A 16,639-nucleotide genomic window follows, 5' to 3' on the forward strand; every position below is an offset into this window, starting at 1 on the left:
ACACTTATGATTGTGATATTGTCGCATAAAATGTCAAATATGCAACTATGTCACAATTTGCAGTCTCCTATATATGTGACTATATCACGAGTGAGTGAGAGACTGGGTTGTACAAAAAGCAGAAAAACAAATCCCCATTTGGAGTTCTGAGGTTGAATCTCACTCTGTCTGCTCCACAAGATACCACTCGGCAAATAAACACCACTAGAACACCCCTGGTGTGATTAAAACCCGCTCTGTCCACTCAGTGAGTGACCTTGGTGTATTTAAACTTTGCTCCGCCCACTGTACCTGCTACCCCCAGTTCAGTTAAACATTACCATACACCTCATTGATGCCTTGAAATGTGATACTATTGCACACACACACACCTATTATCTCCCAAAACATAGCATACAAAACTCAAACTAATCATTTAGCTTGTTAACCAGGCCTGCTAACTGGCCCTTAATTAGCTTTCTGAATGTCCCTTTCCTTGCGAATTATCCCTGCAAATGGGCCTGGATAACTGACACTTAAGTTACTAAAATCGCACCTGCTAACCGCTACTGCTAATTTGGCATTGGATTTTAGTTCTAAGGACTATTACTTTTCTCAAAGCCAGCAACACACTAACCAGCCCTATTTCTAAGCGTCTTATTTTGCTAACTGGTCCCTATCGTGAGCTCTTGGTTGTGAGCCCTTAGTTTTCTAACCTGCCCTTATGCCATAAATTACCTGTAGCTTGCTAAACAGTCCTGTTTACCAAACTTTATGTTGCTAATCAGCTCTTAGTTTGCTAAACAGCCCTTAGCTTGCTAAACCTTCCCTTCATCTGACATGTTGTTATCTTGCTAACATACCTTTAGCTAGCAACAACAGGTTGTTATCTTGCTAACATACCTGTAGCTTGCTAAACAGTCCTGTTTACCAAACTTTATGTTGCTAATCAGCTCTTAGTTTGCTAAACAGTCCTTAGCTTGCTAAACCTGCCCTTCATCTGACATGTTGTTATCTTGCTAACATACCTTTAGCTAGCAACAACAGGTTGTTATCTTGCTAACATACCTGTAGCTTGCTAAACAGTCCTGTTTACCAAACTTTATGTTGCTAATCAGCTCTTAGCTTGCTAAACCTTCCCTTCATCTGACATGTTGTTATCTTGCTAACATACCTTTAATGAACCCTATGCATATAGCTATTAAAGATAAAAATACACAATGAAGATTTATTTAAGCTTTTTAGTTTATATTTGTTAATCTAATGCATTATTATTTGATGTGAAACCAAAAAAAACCCTTGAAAACCTATAAATCAATAATAGGAATATGTTTTTGCTGATGACTCAGTTTTCTGCCCAGAGACAGCGTGAGATGACGTGATTTGAGTCAAAACGAAACTGAAAGTAAACGCCGTCTGTTTGTTCCTTCGCAGCGTCGTCTTTCTTGATAATAGCGATTATAATTACACCATTTCATGACGAATATGACACACAAATTTTGAAGGAGCACCTTGGTTTTTAGGTGTTTTTTCACACTGGATTACTCCCAGAGGCTTCACAGCACCGCGATGAGAGCGCTATTTTTAGAAACGGTAGGATCTGCGCTTTCTAACGGTATACGGAGCTCACAGACGCATTCAGACATTCAAGACTTACAAAGCTGGTTATATAAGGTGTGTTCTACCCCGCAAAATGCGGGGTTAGACTTGTTTGGGTTAACTAGCACCAAAATTCTCCTAGATTTTTAGCAACTACTTTGTCAGAAACTAAACTTTTCCAGATAAATTAAAATTAAACGTAAAAAGAAAACTGCATAGTTAGTTTCACAGTAGCCTTGTGTTGTTCAGATCCTCAGAGAGTTCACTTCAATGCTCGCTGTAGCATTTTATTTGATGTTCTTCATGCTCTGACGCGTTTCTGAAACTCACCAATGTGTAGTAATCCATCAGTGAGAACAAGGCCATGGATTCACACCGGCTCACAAACTAAATCAAAGCAATGTGTTGCTAAAGCCTCCGTCTATACACAGCTCTCATGTCATTAGTCCAGTTAGTCTGTGTGTTCTTAGTCAGAGACCAAAGACAAACTCATTATGTACACTGCAGACTGAACTGGATTTTGAACATAGGAGTTGGAGTCGATACCAGCTCTCGCTCGTCAATATAGAGGCTATTCACAGAAAAGGTTAGCAGCTGACCTAGTTTTGGAACAGTTGCTCGTGTTATGTTCACTTGTGTCACTGCAATCACATTTATTATAATAATCTTTAGATTTGCAGCTATGGCACCCTTCACTTATTCATTTCTCAGTCGAAGAAAAGCCATTGAGGAGAAAGTGCTCACTCTCCAGGAGATACTTCTGAAGAGATTAGATATGATTTAAAAATGATTTAATATATAAAATCCAATATATAGAGTAGCTCCTAACAACTCCCACGCCTCACAATACTACATCCCCCACTCGGATAAACCACACTTAATAATTCAGCACTTAATAAAACTTCAGCTCCACTCCTGCTTTGATGTTTTTATTTCTTTTACACATTCACAAGTTTCTGGACTCATTTTTTGTGGCCCAGCCTTCCACTTTGGGAAGATACATCAACACTGGGTCTGAAAAGGTTGTAGTGCTGTCAAGGAGCTCTTATTGAGAAGAGGAAATAGACACAAAGAACGACGCTGGGCTTTTTGACTGAAAGCTAAATAAATGAAGTGTGGTCTCTGACATTTGCACAGTCCTCTAAATCTACCATATATTATACACTTACATAAAAAATTCCAGCTGCTAACTATGAGCCAGTTGCTAATGAATTCAACATATGAAGGCCAATGCTCTCTCTCTCTCTCTCTCTCTCTCTCTCTCTCTCTCTCTCTCTCTTTCTTTCTCTCTCTCTCTCTCTCTTTCTTTCTCTCTTTCTTTCTCTCTTTCTCTCTTTCTCAATCTCTCTCTCTCTCTCTCTCTCTCGCCCTCTCTCTCTCTCTTTCTCTCTCTCTCTCTCTCTCTTGCTCTCTCTTTCTCTCTCTCTCTCTCTTTCTCTCTCTCTCTCTCTCTCTTGCTCTCTCTCTCTCTTGCTCTCTCTCTCTCTTGCTCTCTCTCTCTCTCTCTCTTGCTCTCTCTCTCACACACACACACACACACACACATTATTACGACTCTAGGGAAGGGCCTTATACAGAACTGGGACAGTATTAAACTCACACTGAGATTTCTCTCTAGAAACCACTCATCTCTGGCTCTTAAACAGAGCGCTCTCATTGCTTTGAAGATCAGTACACCACATTTTCCAGTGTGCTCTTTTCCATGGTGATGGTGGGGTACACCTAGGGAGTGGTAACCCGCATGTTCAATGGGATCCAGTAAAACAGGCTAGTGTTCACCTTCTCATATTCCTACAGTGATGACATCTGAGACACTGCATGGAAATCCGACAGAATATCTCAAGGTTTTTGTACCATGAGCACCTTTGTTCCAGTAATTTACTATGTATTTTTTTATTAGAAATGTATCTTGACAAGTCCCAGAGTTCACATCTATGTCATTTTTAATAATGCACAGTTATTATTTACGTATACATCACAGTGAGGGCTCGTCCTGATAAAAGTGTAAAGAGAATAGTCCATTTAACGAAACAACTTCAAAACAATGTCATCTTTTCATTCGCAGAAAAATCAAAGATGAGGTACATGTGCTGTATTTAAATAATATTTCAGTTGCATCTTGTTAATAATGTCACAAAGTATTAGTATTTGCTTAAAAATAGTGTTGGTTAAAAACTGTATTTTACAAAATAAATGTGTCTCAGAAACTTAAACAGCTTGGAAATTTAGATCCAAACAATGGTTCACAATCCTTTACAGGGCAACACAGACACACACACACACTCACACACTCACACCTACGGACACTTTTGAGTCTCCAATCCACCTACCAACGTGTGTTTTTGGACTATGGGAGGAAACCGGAGCACCCGGAGGAAACCCACGCAGACACAGGGAGAACACACCACACTCCTCACAGACAGTCACCCGGAGGAAACCCACGCAGACACAGGGAGAACACACCACACACCTCACAGACAGTCACCCGGAGGAAACCCACACAGACACAGGGAGAACACACCACACTCCTCACAGACAGTCACCCGGAGGAAACCCACGCAGACACAGGGAGAACACACCACACTCCTCACAGACAGTCACCCGGAGCGGGAATCAAACCCACAACCGAGCTGTGTGACTGCGACACTACCTGCTGCGCCACCGTGCCGCCTTTTAATAAACAGCGTAACGTAATAAAACAGCTGCTTGAGTTGGACACATTTTAAATGTCCACTACACACTACATTTATCTCTCGGGACAATCCCAGTTAATCCAGATCTATCTGTGAAACGGGTTCTTGATAAATGTATAATCCCACCGCTAAGATGCATGAAAGATGCTAATGCATGCTTTATCTGGCTTTTACAACAGCTGTTAGTGCTTCAAGAATGAAATGACCATCTGTAAAAGGTCCGATGTATTTTACTAGCAGTGAGAGGGAACTAGTCTAGAATTCAAACCGCCCATAGTAGGACAGGTTATTAGTGCTAATGAAGGCTAATAAGCGATTCACATATGCCTCTACAGGTACCAAAGCGAAATACCTGTTAATGACACACCTGAAACGTCCTTATTGTTCCCTAATTGTTGTGTTTTGTGCTCTCAGCATTGGATTATTCCCGTATATCTTTATATTGGTTTTGTACCTCTACTGACTCTATGATGAAAGAAGAGATCACAAGCAAATGTGCTCATCATCCGGGTTGTGCTGTAATAACAGGCTGTAAATGTAATTTAAGTCTAATGCAATTGTACTTTTCCATTTAATTAGATGCAGAACAATTATGCACTTCATTCAATGGCTGACTAGCAAGCGTTTAGTCACGCAGGAGCACTAGAAGCACAGCTGGAGAAAGGTTATTGTCGACTGAGGGTGTGATATTGCCTGGAAACACCGGGTCGTTTTGCTAAACTATTATCAGGCACCGGCTCTTGGGAAATAGGAGTGTATATTAAAAACATGTCCACCATTTCCTTGTGAACACTATCTTGCAAAAAGGTATGTTAAAGGTATAGCCAACTTCACATATTAAGAATTGTAGGTTACCTTCAATCACATGACTAACTTTGGTGTGTGAAGGCTAGCAGCCACCACTCCTTTTCAAACTATTGCTAAGACTGTGTATTAGGGATCAACACACTTGGAGGGGAACACTAAATGAGCAACACCAAGAGAGATCTCGATATTTCTCACAAAAATAATATTTTGTAACATTTTTTAAAGAACATTCATTCATTATCTGTAACCCTTATCCAGTCCAGGGTCGCAGTGGGTACAGAGCCTACCTGGAATCATTGGGCACAAGGCGGGAATACACCCTGGAGGGGGTGCCAGTCCTTCACAGGGCAACACAGACACACACACACACACACACACACTCACACCTACGAACACTTCTGAGTCGCCAATCCACCTACCAACGTGTGTTTTTGGACTGTGGGAGGAAACCGGACACGCAGACACAGAGAGAACACACCACACTCCTCACAGACAGTCACCCGGAGGAAACCCACACAGACACAGAGAGAACACACCACACTCCTCACAGACAGTCACCCGGAGGAAACCCACGCAGACACAGAGAGAACACACCACACTCCTCACAGACAGTCACCCGGAGGAAACCCACACAGACACAGAGAGAACACACCACACTCCGCACAGACAGTCACCCGGAGGAAACCCACACAGACACAGAGAGAACACACCACACTCCGCACAGACAGTCACCCGGAGGAAACCCACGCAGACACAGGGAGAACACACCACACTCCTCACAGACAGTCACCCGGAGGAAACCCACGCAGACACAGAGAGAACACACCACACTCCTCACAGACAGTCACCCGGAGGAAACCCACGCAGACACAGAGAGAACACACCACACTCCTCAGAGACAGTCACCCGGAGGAAACCCACGCAGACACAGAGAGAACACACCACACTCCTCACAGACAGTCTCCCGGAGCGGGAATCGAACCCACAACCTCCAGGTCCCTGGAGCTGTGTAAATGCGACACTACCTGCTGCGCCACCGTGCCGCCTTTAAAGAACGTTCTTGTAAAAATATGCAGGCAGAACACACAATGCTCATTATAATACAATATTTACATTTTTATCATCGGGGCGTAATATACATCTCCATATTATGCAAATGACTCAAGAGAAAAGCTGAAAGTTGATAAATGAACGAATAACATTGTCTTTCTTAATTATCTTAAAACTTAACCATAAACAGCATTAACATAACTGTGGTCTTCAGGACACGGCCCGTGGCCTCGTGCAGCACACCATTGTTACTTTACACTGAATCTGAACTGAATTAACTGGTTCTGAATTGTTGTTTTCCGCCACTAGGATGGATGACTGGGCTCAGGCTTTGAGGAACGGTGGATTTCCCAGCAGACAACAACAACCCTAACCCAGCATTTCACAGCAGCACAGGATCTTCATTAAAGATTTACTCCACAGCCTCAGAGGGAAATACACATTTTAAGGAGTCCCACAGTCGCATTAAGAGCTCAGAGAAGCTGCTGTGAAGAACAGAGCGAGTGAAGGATGATGTAAAAACAGGGAGCTACCCTACCTTCTTCACCTGGGGATGAAGCAGCTTTCCATACACCCAACCGAGAGAGAGAGAGAGAGAGAGAGAGAGAGAGAGAGAGAGAGAGAGAGAGAGAGAGAGCACTGCTGATCTGTCAGTCAACTCTACAGGAGATTACCTGTGAGGAAACAGAAAACAGACAAACAATGAGCCACGATGATTAACTTCCTCTGCTTTTATTATCCCACTTAACAATTACAAAAAAAAGGACCAGGGAGAGATGAGGATGGTCTTTGTTGGAAAGTTGGAGAGGAAATTCTGTAGTGTTCTATAAGAAAGTCATATATTTACTTTGGGTTCATGGCCCTTGGTCCAGCCACAACCAGAACATGGTACACTGTTATTATTTAGTCCTGATTCACTTCACTGAGTCAGTCACTGAGTCAATCACTGAGTCACTTAATTAGAGATCAAATCAAATGGTGTAAAGATGATTGTGTTCAATAAAGACCTGCAAAATCATTCATTCATTATCTGTAACCCTTATCCAGTCCAGGGTCGCAGTGGGTCCAGAGCCTACCTGGAATCATTGGGCGCAAGGCGGGAATACACCCTGGAGGGGGCGCCAGTCCTTCACAGAGCAACACACACTCACACATATGGTCACTTTTGAGTCGCCAATCAACCTACCAATGTGTGTTTTTTTTGGACTGTGGGAGGAAGCCGGAGCACCCGGAGGAAACCCACGCAGACACAGGGAGAACACACCACACTCCTCACAGACAGTCACCCGGAGGAAACCCACGCAGACACAGAGAGAACACACCACACTCCTCACAGACAGTCACCCGGAGGAAACCCACGCAGACACAGAGAGAACACACCACACTCCTCACAGACAGTCACCTGGAGGAAACCCACGCAGACACAGGGAGAACACACCACACTCCTCACAGACAGTCACCCGGAGGAAACCCACGCAGACACAGGGAGAACACACCACACTCCTTGGGGTTGGTCCTTGGAGCTGTGTGACTGCGACAGCTACCTGCTGCTCCACTATGCCGCCCTGATTAGGTTAATTTCTCTCTAAAATCACTATGTGTTAGTCTGAATCCAGGGGTCTAAAGAGGTGTCCTGTCCAAACATACTATCACACAGCAAGCTTGAAATAGAGCTAGAGATGAGTGGCATATTAACAGTAGACATTCTTGTCCTGTGGGGGTCCTGACCATTGAAGAACAGGGTGAAATGGGGATAAAAAAGTATGCAGAGCACCAGCTGGAATACATTCTGTAATTGTAGAACAACAAAGTGCTCCTGTGTGGTCAGTGGAGCTGATAAAATGAACGATGAGTGTAGATACAATGTGTTCAGTGTAAATCCCACAAAGAAATGATTTAAGGAACTGGAGGGAAATACTTATTCTTTCAGTAGACTACAGAAACAGAGTTGTTGTTTTTTTCCTATAAATGAGGTGACTTTTAGATTTTAGATCTGTCCTTTGGATTCAGTCTGAGCTGAGGACAAGCGAGACAACCTGTCTGCTCTGTTTACCTCTACACACACACACACACAAGCAGAGTCATTGTTTTGTCCAGGGCTCCTGTGCAAGACAAGAGGAGCAGAGACTGGGTACCACACACACAGACATCTACCCCTATCACTCCCCCTCCCCATCACCCCACACCCCACCCCATCCAGTCTGAGCCCAGGCGATAAATCAATTCTCTTTCAGAGCCAAAAACACAGCTGCAGACTGGAAAAGGGCAGACATACAAATAGATAACAATGATGATGATGATAACGATGATAATAAAGCAGTTCTCCCGTTCAGATTTGTGTTCTATTACACACAGGACACCAATCCGAAACAAAGGACACAGAGAATCCATTCATTCATTATCTGTAAGCGCTTATCCAGTTCAGGGTCGCGGTGGGTCCAGAGTCTACCCGGAATCATTGGGCTCAAGGCGAGGACACACCCTGGAGGGGGCGCCAGTCCTTCACAGGGCGACACACACTCACTAACACATTCACACACACCTACGGACACTTTTGAGTCACCAATCCCACCTTGCGCCCAATGATTCCGGGTAGACTCCGGACCCACCGTGACCCCGATGCCCTCATATAACACCGTCTATAAAGAATTTCTGATCAAAGTAGCAGTGGGTCTGGAGTCTTACATCATAAACATAAGCAACCAATCCTGACCATGTCTGAGGCAAGGCTTTCCAGCTGCAGGCGACTGGTGAAGGGGTGGGTGGAGACAGAGGCAGGCACTAATTCCATATTCATATATCCATGCATACTGAATGAACGTGAAGGGGGACGTTTAAATCTAAGCCACTTCAGACGAACACAGATGAGGTTTTAAAGGTCAAATGAATGACTGGAGGTGGGCTTTAAAGCAACATTAGGTAGGAGTGTTCCTCCGAAAGTTACATAGTGCAGTTTCTGCAGTACTGATCCCGGAATAGTCTCCTGACAGTGGAGAATCCCAGTAAAATTTGAAGCTGGAATTTTAAGGTAAACAAACCTACCGTTGCAGAAGGTGACAGAAACAAATGAATTAATTAATTCTGCTCTTGGGCGGCACGGTGGCGCAGCGGGTAGTGTCGCAGTCACACAGCTCCAGGGGCCTGGAGGTTGTGGGATCGATTCCCGCTCCGGGTGACTGTCTGTGAGGAGTATGGTGTGTTCTCTCTGTGTCTGCGTGGGTTTCCTCTGGGTGACCGTCTCTGAAGAGTGTGGTGTGTTCTCCCTATGACTCCGTGGGTTTCCTCCGGGTGACTGTCTGTGAGGAGTGTGGTGTGTTCTCCCTGTGTCTGCGTGGGTTTCCTCCGGGTTACTGTCTGTGAGGAGTGTGGTGTGTTCTCCCTGTGTCCGCGTGGGTTTCCTCCGGGTGACTGTCTGTGAGGAGTGTGGTGTGTTCTCCCTGTGTCCGCGTGGGTTTCCTCCGGGTGACTGTCTGTGAGGAGTATGGTGTGTTCTCTCTGTGTCTGCGTGGGTTTCCTCTGGGTGACCGTCTCTGAAGAGTGTGGTGTGTTCTCCCTGTGACTCCGTGGGTTTCCTCCGGGTGACTGTCTGTGAGGAGTGTGGTGTGTTCTCCCTGTGTCTGCGTGGGTTTACTCCGGGTTACTGTCTGTGAGGAGTGTGGTGTGTTCTCCCTGTGTCCGCATGGGTTTCCTCCGGGTGACTGTCTGTGAGGAGTGTGGTGTGTTCTCTCTATGTCTGAGTGGGTTTCCTCCGGGTGACTGTCTGTGAGGAGTGTGGTGTGTTCTCTCTGTGTCTGAGTGGGTTTCCTCCGGGTGACTGTCTGTGAGGAGTGTGGTGTGTTTTCCCTGTGTCTGTGTGGGTTTCCTCTGGGTGACTGTGTGTGAGGAGTGTGGTGTGTTCTCTCTGTGTCCGCGTGGGTTTCCTCTGGGTGACTGTGTGTGAGGAGTGTGGTGTGTTCTCTCTGTGTCTGTGTGGGTTTCCTCTGGGTGGGTGACTGTGAGGAGTGTGGTATGTTCTACTTGTGTCTGCGTGGGTTCCCTCTGGGTGACTGTGTGTGAGGAGTGTGGTGTGTTCTCCCTGTGTCTGTGTGGGTTTCCTCTGGGTGACTGTCTGTGAGGAGTGTGCTGTATTCTCCCTGTGTCTGCGTGGGTTTCCTCCGGGTGACTGTCTGTGAGGAGTGTGGTGTGTTCTCCCTGTGTCCACGTGGGTTTCCTCCGGGTGACTGTCTGTGAGGAGTGTGGTGTGTTCTCTCTGTGTCTGAGTGGGTTTCCTCCGGGTGACTGTCTGTGAGGAGTGTGGTGTGTTCTCCCTGTGTCCGCGTGGGTTTCCTCCGGGTGACTGTCTGTGAGGAGTGTGGTGTGTTCTCTCTGTGTCTGAGTGGGTTTCCTCCGGGTGACTGTCTGTGAGGAGTGTGGTGTGTTTTCCCTGTGTCTGTGTGGGTTTCCTCTGGGTGACTGTGTGTGAGGAGTGTGGTGTGTTCTCTCTGTGTCTGTGTGGGTTTCCTCTGGGTGGGTGACTGTGAGGAGTGTGGTGTGTTCTCCTTGTGTCTGCGTGGGTTTCCTCTGGGTGACTGTGTGTGAGGAGTGTGGTGTGTTCTCCCTGTGTCTGTGTGGGTTTCCTCTGGGTGACTGTCTGTGAGGAGTGTGCTGTATTCTCCCTGTGTCTGCGTGGGTTTCCTCCGGGTGACTGTCTGTGAGGAGTGTGGTGTGTTCTCCCTGTGTCTGCGTGGGTTTCCTCTGGGTGACTGTCTGTGAGGAGTGTGGTGTGTTCTCCCTGTGTCTGCGTGGGTTTCCTCCGGGTGCTCCGGTTTCCTCAGTCCAAAAACACATGTTGGTAGGTGGATTGGCGACTCCAAAGTGTCCGTAGGTGTGTGTGTGTGTGTGTTGCCCTGTGAAGGACTGGCGCCCCCTCCAGGGTGTATTCCCACCTTGCGCCCAATGATTCCAGGTAGGCTCTGGACGCATCGTGACCCTGAACTGGATAAGGGCTACAGATAATGAATGAATGAATGAATAATTCTGCTTTTTGCACTCTTTGAATTCGGACAGAAAATTAATTAAATGAAGCATCCTATCTCCCTTTACAGCCTGACGAAAACCACAAAACAATTTACAGCTATTTTTCATTGTCTCTCCCACTCACATACTGAGTATACTACACTACACACCTACACACGAGCACGTAATCACAGAGCTGTAATCAACAAGCGCAATTTTACTGAGCTCCAAGCTTCAGTTTCTAACAGTCGCTCTGAAAACCAGAGATGTCCGAGGCTATTTCATCCATTACGTAAAGATACAAACCCTAACAACCACACACAAACACACATCACTGCCTCCAGACATTAATACTCATAACATGATTGAATTCTCAAATAAACGCTGGACAATAAACATTCAAAAAGGCTCTGCAACAAAAATCAATACTGTATTAAAACAGGCGGGGATCAGTCTTGGAGTGGTCTTCCTCCCCGAGAGCATCACTGAGAGAATATTGAATTGTACTCTATGATAGTACTCTATGATAGAGAGTACAATAGTGTGAGTTTAAACACAGCTCCACCCTCACCTTCCAGTCCAGACCATTATATTTACAGTGATCTCTGTGGTAAAATCCTAGAACACAATCTGAAATTACATCAGAGTTTAATCGGCCTACGACCCTGAAAACCACAGGCTGTTTCTGCTAGTGCTTAACTGCACTGTGGTTTTCCTCTGAGCACTGGTGGGCTTTTGCTGCTCCCACCAGTGTTCCTCAGTCTTGCTGTGGTTGCTCTACTCTTCCTCATTTGCAGGTTATGAGTGGGTGATGATGTTCTCCTCTAGATCTGGTTTGTACTCTGACTCACTCTGAAATTCGAAAGGTAAAACGGGATGGAGCTTCGATGTTTGTGATGTTAACATACACCGATCAGCCATAAAAACTAAGGCATCTTCTTGTTTATACACTCATTACCCACTTTATCAGCTCCATTGTTCACTCTTTTAAAGTGGAACTGCTGTGTCTGCTCCACTCAAATCAGCGCAACACACACTAACTCTAGCACGATCACGTTAGTGTCACTGCAGCCAAGTCACATCGCCTCTGCGGGGGTCATGCACCCTTAAAAAAAAGGTAGTACAGCAGGGTCTTTGAGGAATGCTGAAGAAGAACCAGTTTTGGTTCTATAAAGAAGTATTTTCATTAATACGTTTAAATGGATAAAGAACATTAAGTTGAGCAACAGAGTTTTTAAACCTTTAAAATATAGCTCAAAAACACTTTATTTTGAGTTTGTGGGGGTTCTGATCATTGAGGAACTGGGTGAATACTGGGTGTAATACTAAGTTCTGGGTGAGAATTTAGCTTCTAATGAAGTATGCAGAGCAACAGAAGGACTACATTCTGTCATTCATTCATTCATTATCTGTAAACGCTTATCCAATTCAGGTTTGCGGTGGGTCCAGAGCCTACCTGGAATCATTGGGCGCAAGGCGGGAATACACCCTGAAGGGGGCGGCAGTCCCTCACAGGGCAACACAGACACACACATTCACTCACACCTACGGACACTTTTGAGTCACCAAGCCACCTTCTAATGTGTGTTTTTGGACTGTGGGAGGAACCAAAGCACCCGGAGGAAACCCACACAGACACAGGGAGAACACACCACACTCCTCACAGACAGTCACCTGGAGGAAACCCACGCAGACACAGTGTGTGGCAGCCTGTGAAAATGATGGGAAAGTGAGGACGAAACATCCAAAGGGCACAGTCACTGTCTCCTCACCCAAACCAATGTGAGAACACCTTTAAAGGTGGAAAGCACAAAGACCACCCGAGTGTAACACTGTTGGGAACACACAGAGAAAGATGGAAATGTAGATTTAACCCCACAAAACACAAAGGTGGGGTGTAGACCGCCTGAGAGACACTTAAAGGCAGAGCCAGTACCACCTTAAATCAAGCATTCCTCTTACTCTCTCAGTACAGAGATGTTGATATAGCAACCACATCCAAAACTAGGCATGTTACAGTATTAAAATTGCTCATCATAACATTTTTGAGGCCATTGCCAGTAGAGTGGCGTCACACACTCACCCAGTCACTCACACAGGTGTATTCACCTACGCAGTGTGTCCTCTGATTTCCCACCTGTATTTTTCCTCATCTGCCACAAACACCGAGTGTTTACATGATCATCACAGCGCATCATATTTCATGCCTTCCTACCAACTTGTTCCAAAACGGAACGTCACAATACGGAGATCACAGCTTCTTAAATGCGTCCCATAAAAACAAGTCGTTATAAAATATTCAGTCATTATCATTTATAATAATAAGAATACAAAACGTGTTAAAACGTGATCTGTAATATCACTCAATATATTTACATTTATGGGCGGCACGGTGGTGCAGCAGGTAGTTGTTGCAGTCACACAGCTCCAGGGGCCTGGAGGTTGTGGGTTCGATTCCCGCTCCGGGTGACTGTCTGTGAGGAGTGTGGTGTGTTCTCCCTGTGTCTGTGTGGGTTTCCTCCGGGTGACTGTCTGTGAGGAGTGTGGTGTGTTCTCCCTGTGTCTGCGTGGGTTTCCTCCGGGTGACTGTCTGTGAGGAGTGTGGTGTGTTCTCCCTGTGTCTGCGTGGGTTTCCTCCGAGTGCTCCGGTTTCCTCCCACAGTCCAAAAACACACGTTGGTAGGTGTATTGGTGACTCGAAAGTGTCCGTAGGTGTGAGTGTGTGTGTGTGTGTTGCCCTGTGAAGGACTGGCGCCCCCTCCAGGGTGTATTCCCGCCTTGCGCCCAATGATTCCAGGTAGGCTCTGGACCCACCGCGACCCTGAACTGGATAAGGGTTACAGATAATGAATGAACGAATGAATATTTACATCAGTGTCCAGAGCTGCTGTCTGTGCAGGTCAGATATATCAACCAAACCGAAGAAAGTTCGGGAAAGACATGGCCATTATTCTTTAAGCAGAATTAAAGATAGGAAGAAATTTAATAAATAAATAAATAATCTTAATATGAAATGTAAAGATATATTAAATGTGTTCTTAGCTCTTTGTAGTTGTTTGCTGCTTATTTTCATTGGCATTTTTCCAAACTTTGCTTTTTATTTATGTATTTATTCATTAATTTATTGATTGTTGACAAAACCTGTTCCTTCTGAAGTCCCTCTGCTTCTGCTTTATTTTTTGGCCCAGTGTTCATGAGTGGGAGGGTCTTAGAAGAAGGTGGTTTTTTTTTTACCTTGATTTTCCATTGGTCAGCTGAGGTTGGACGGTCTGAGGCTCTGAAACCCTGTCTGAAACATAGCCACTCCCACTCCGGCAATTCCCCAATATGGCGACAAAGTGATTCACGTTCACATCCGCTAAGATTAGCATTAATGCTAACGATCTAATAATTGCTGATTGTAGACATTTGTATTAAATTACATAATATTACTCACTAGATTACATTAGCAAAGTGTACTGGCTGTACGTTTTCCTTTCCTCTGACAGTCCTGACTTTACCGTGCCAAACGTCAGTTCTCCGGTCAACATCACGACACTGAAAATGTAGCTTCAGAGAATCTTCACATTGGAAGATTTATCCAAAACACTCTTCTCCATTGCCCTGTGAAGGACTGGCGCCCCCTCCAGGGTGTATTCCCGCCTTGCGCCCAATGATTCCAGGTAGGCTCTGGACCCACCGCGACCCTGAACTGCATAAGGGTTACAGATAATGAATGAATGAATGACTCTTCTCCATTGACACTAAAAGGCCAAAACACACCAAAAACCTCAAAGACAAGGTCTCAAAGGTCTCAGATCAGTTATTGCAATTAAACTCGATGTACGATATAGGCTTATTCACATCAGCTGTCTGTACATTTTCTGAGTTCAGCTCTCAGAGGACAGCATATCTCCAGCATATAACCATTTACATATCAGTGGAAATGACAGAAACGCCATCAGCGCCTGATTTCCAAGGCTCCACCATTGATCTGATTGCTCATTAATTCGTGGCTCATATTTGGCGGTGAGGTATAGGAATGCTTCAGCTGTCGGAAAAGGTTGGCTGAGAAAATTAATCAGACTTAATTACACAGCGAGGAAGGAACCTCTTACATTTAAATGATGACAAACAAATCGCAGCAGTAATTATTCCGATTATTTCTCACTTGGCATTTACCAGCTCTTACAGACGAGAGGCGAGTCTGACACAAAAGACTAAGCCTTTTTTGTGGGGTTCTCGGAGTGTTCTCGGGTGTTTAATGATGGGATCCATCTCATACGGGTTTTCGGTTTTGTGAATCACTTCTTTTATGAATCACTCCTGAAAATGAATCATTTGATAGTGAAGGACAGCTATGTTTTGGGAGACCACTGGTCAAAGGAAATGTGTTGGAACATTGGGCTAAGGAGGAATGGAATCGTGCCCTCTGGATTGATTCCAATGCCTCATATCTATGGCATTATTGATCCAGAAATAATCATCCAACATCTGAACCTGTCTCTCAAGTGTTCTCATGGATGACTGCGATGAAATCCCTCAAAAATCAAGTTTAAAGCTTTACCAGACGACTAGAAGCTGATAGGAGTGTGGACAAACTACCTGTTAACACACTCGATTTCAGAAGAAATGTTGGCATAGTAGATGTCCACTTATTTCAGTAGTCATTCCTCATGTCGTGACCCATAGATCCTCTCACACATCTGTGCATTTTCTTTCTTTATTCACCACAGACCCATGTTCCTACGGGAGCCACGACCAGAATGCACCATTTTCTCGCTGGTCTTCTCGGCAAAACAAGCAAGGTGCATCACAATGGAGGTGCTTTATACTCTTTACCACCAGGCTGATGATTTTGGGACAGAAGCAAAGAGGTAATCACCGGACCTGATGTTTCAATCAGTCCAAGCGTTTCTGTCTAAGGTGAAATATTCTCACTCAGAACATTTGGATTTTCCTGCGTATCTTTGCACCAAATATAAGACACATCCATCCTCTGGACAGGTGATCCTTATACATTCATCACATACATTTTCTCTCGGCACAGTGCTAGACGACACGGACACCACAGACTGAGGCGGTGTGTCTTCTCCAAGTGCGTTGTACCATTAAATGTACTTCAAAATGAAGTGGTGACTGGCTTTACATGTGTCAGGGGATGCATGTTCTTACTTTCACCCTCACAGCTTGATGGCATCATATAATCGGATGAGCGTTAACTGGTGGGTGGAGTTGGCAATTAAAACAAATTGAGCAAAACTGCCATAAGTAAATAAACAAATGAAGATTCTGTCGTTAGAACTGCAATATCACAGTTTGTGGAGTCTTCATTTCCTTCTCAAGGCATTAAGGGGTTCTTGGTGAAGCATTTTCATTTACAACCAGCTGGGGGCGACCTATGTGGCTCCCAAACAAGACAGATGTTATTCCACATTATCCGTCTTTAAGTGACCACTATATTAAGCTCTCTTCACCGTCCTCAGTCTATTCTGCCAACACTGCCTTTCTGGAGCTCATTACAGAGACCCTGCTGA

General features: G+C 44.9%; 1 protein-coding gene across 2 annotated transcripts in view; it reads right to left on the reverse strand.

Annotated features, from left to right (window-relative positions):
* LOC136697107 (protein kinase C and casein kinase substrate in neurons protein 1-like) overlaps nt 1-16,639 on the reverse strand; it is a 78,299-nt gene that overhangs the window by 58,628 nt on the left and 3,032 nt on the right. The window contains exon 2 of one of the 2 annotated variants that reach the window (XM_066672046.1): nt 6,676-6,802. The gene's annotated coding sequence lies outside the window, so the exon portion shown is untranslated. Of the gene's footprint in view, nt 1-6,666; nt 6,803-16,639 lie in introns of both variants that reach the window. The other variant, XM_066672045.1, reaches the window with a different exon arrangement.

Source organism: Hoplias malabaricus, chromosome 5 (genome assembly GCF_029633855.1).
Source record: "Hoplias malabaricus isolate fHopMal1 chromosome 5, fHopMal1.hap1, whole genome shotgun sequence".
NCBI classification, from domain to species: Eukaryota; Metazoa; Chordata; class Actinopteri; order Characiformes; family Erythrinidae; genus Hoplias; species Hoplias malabaricus.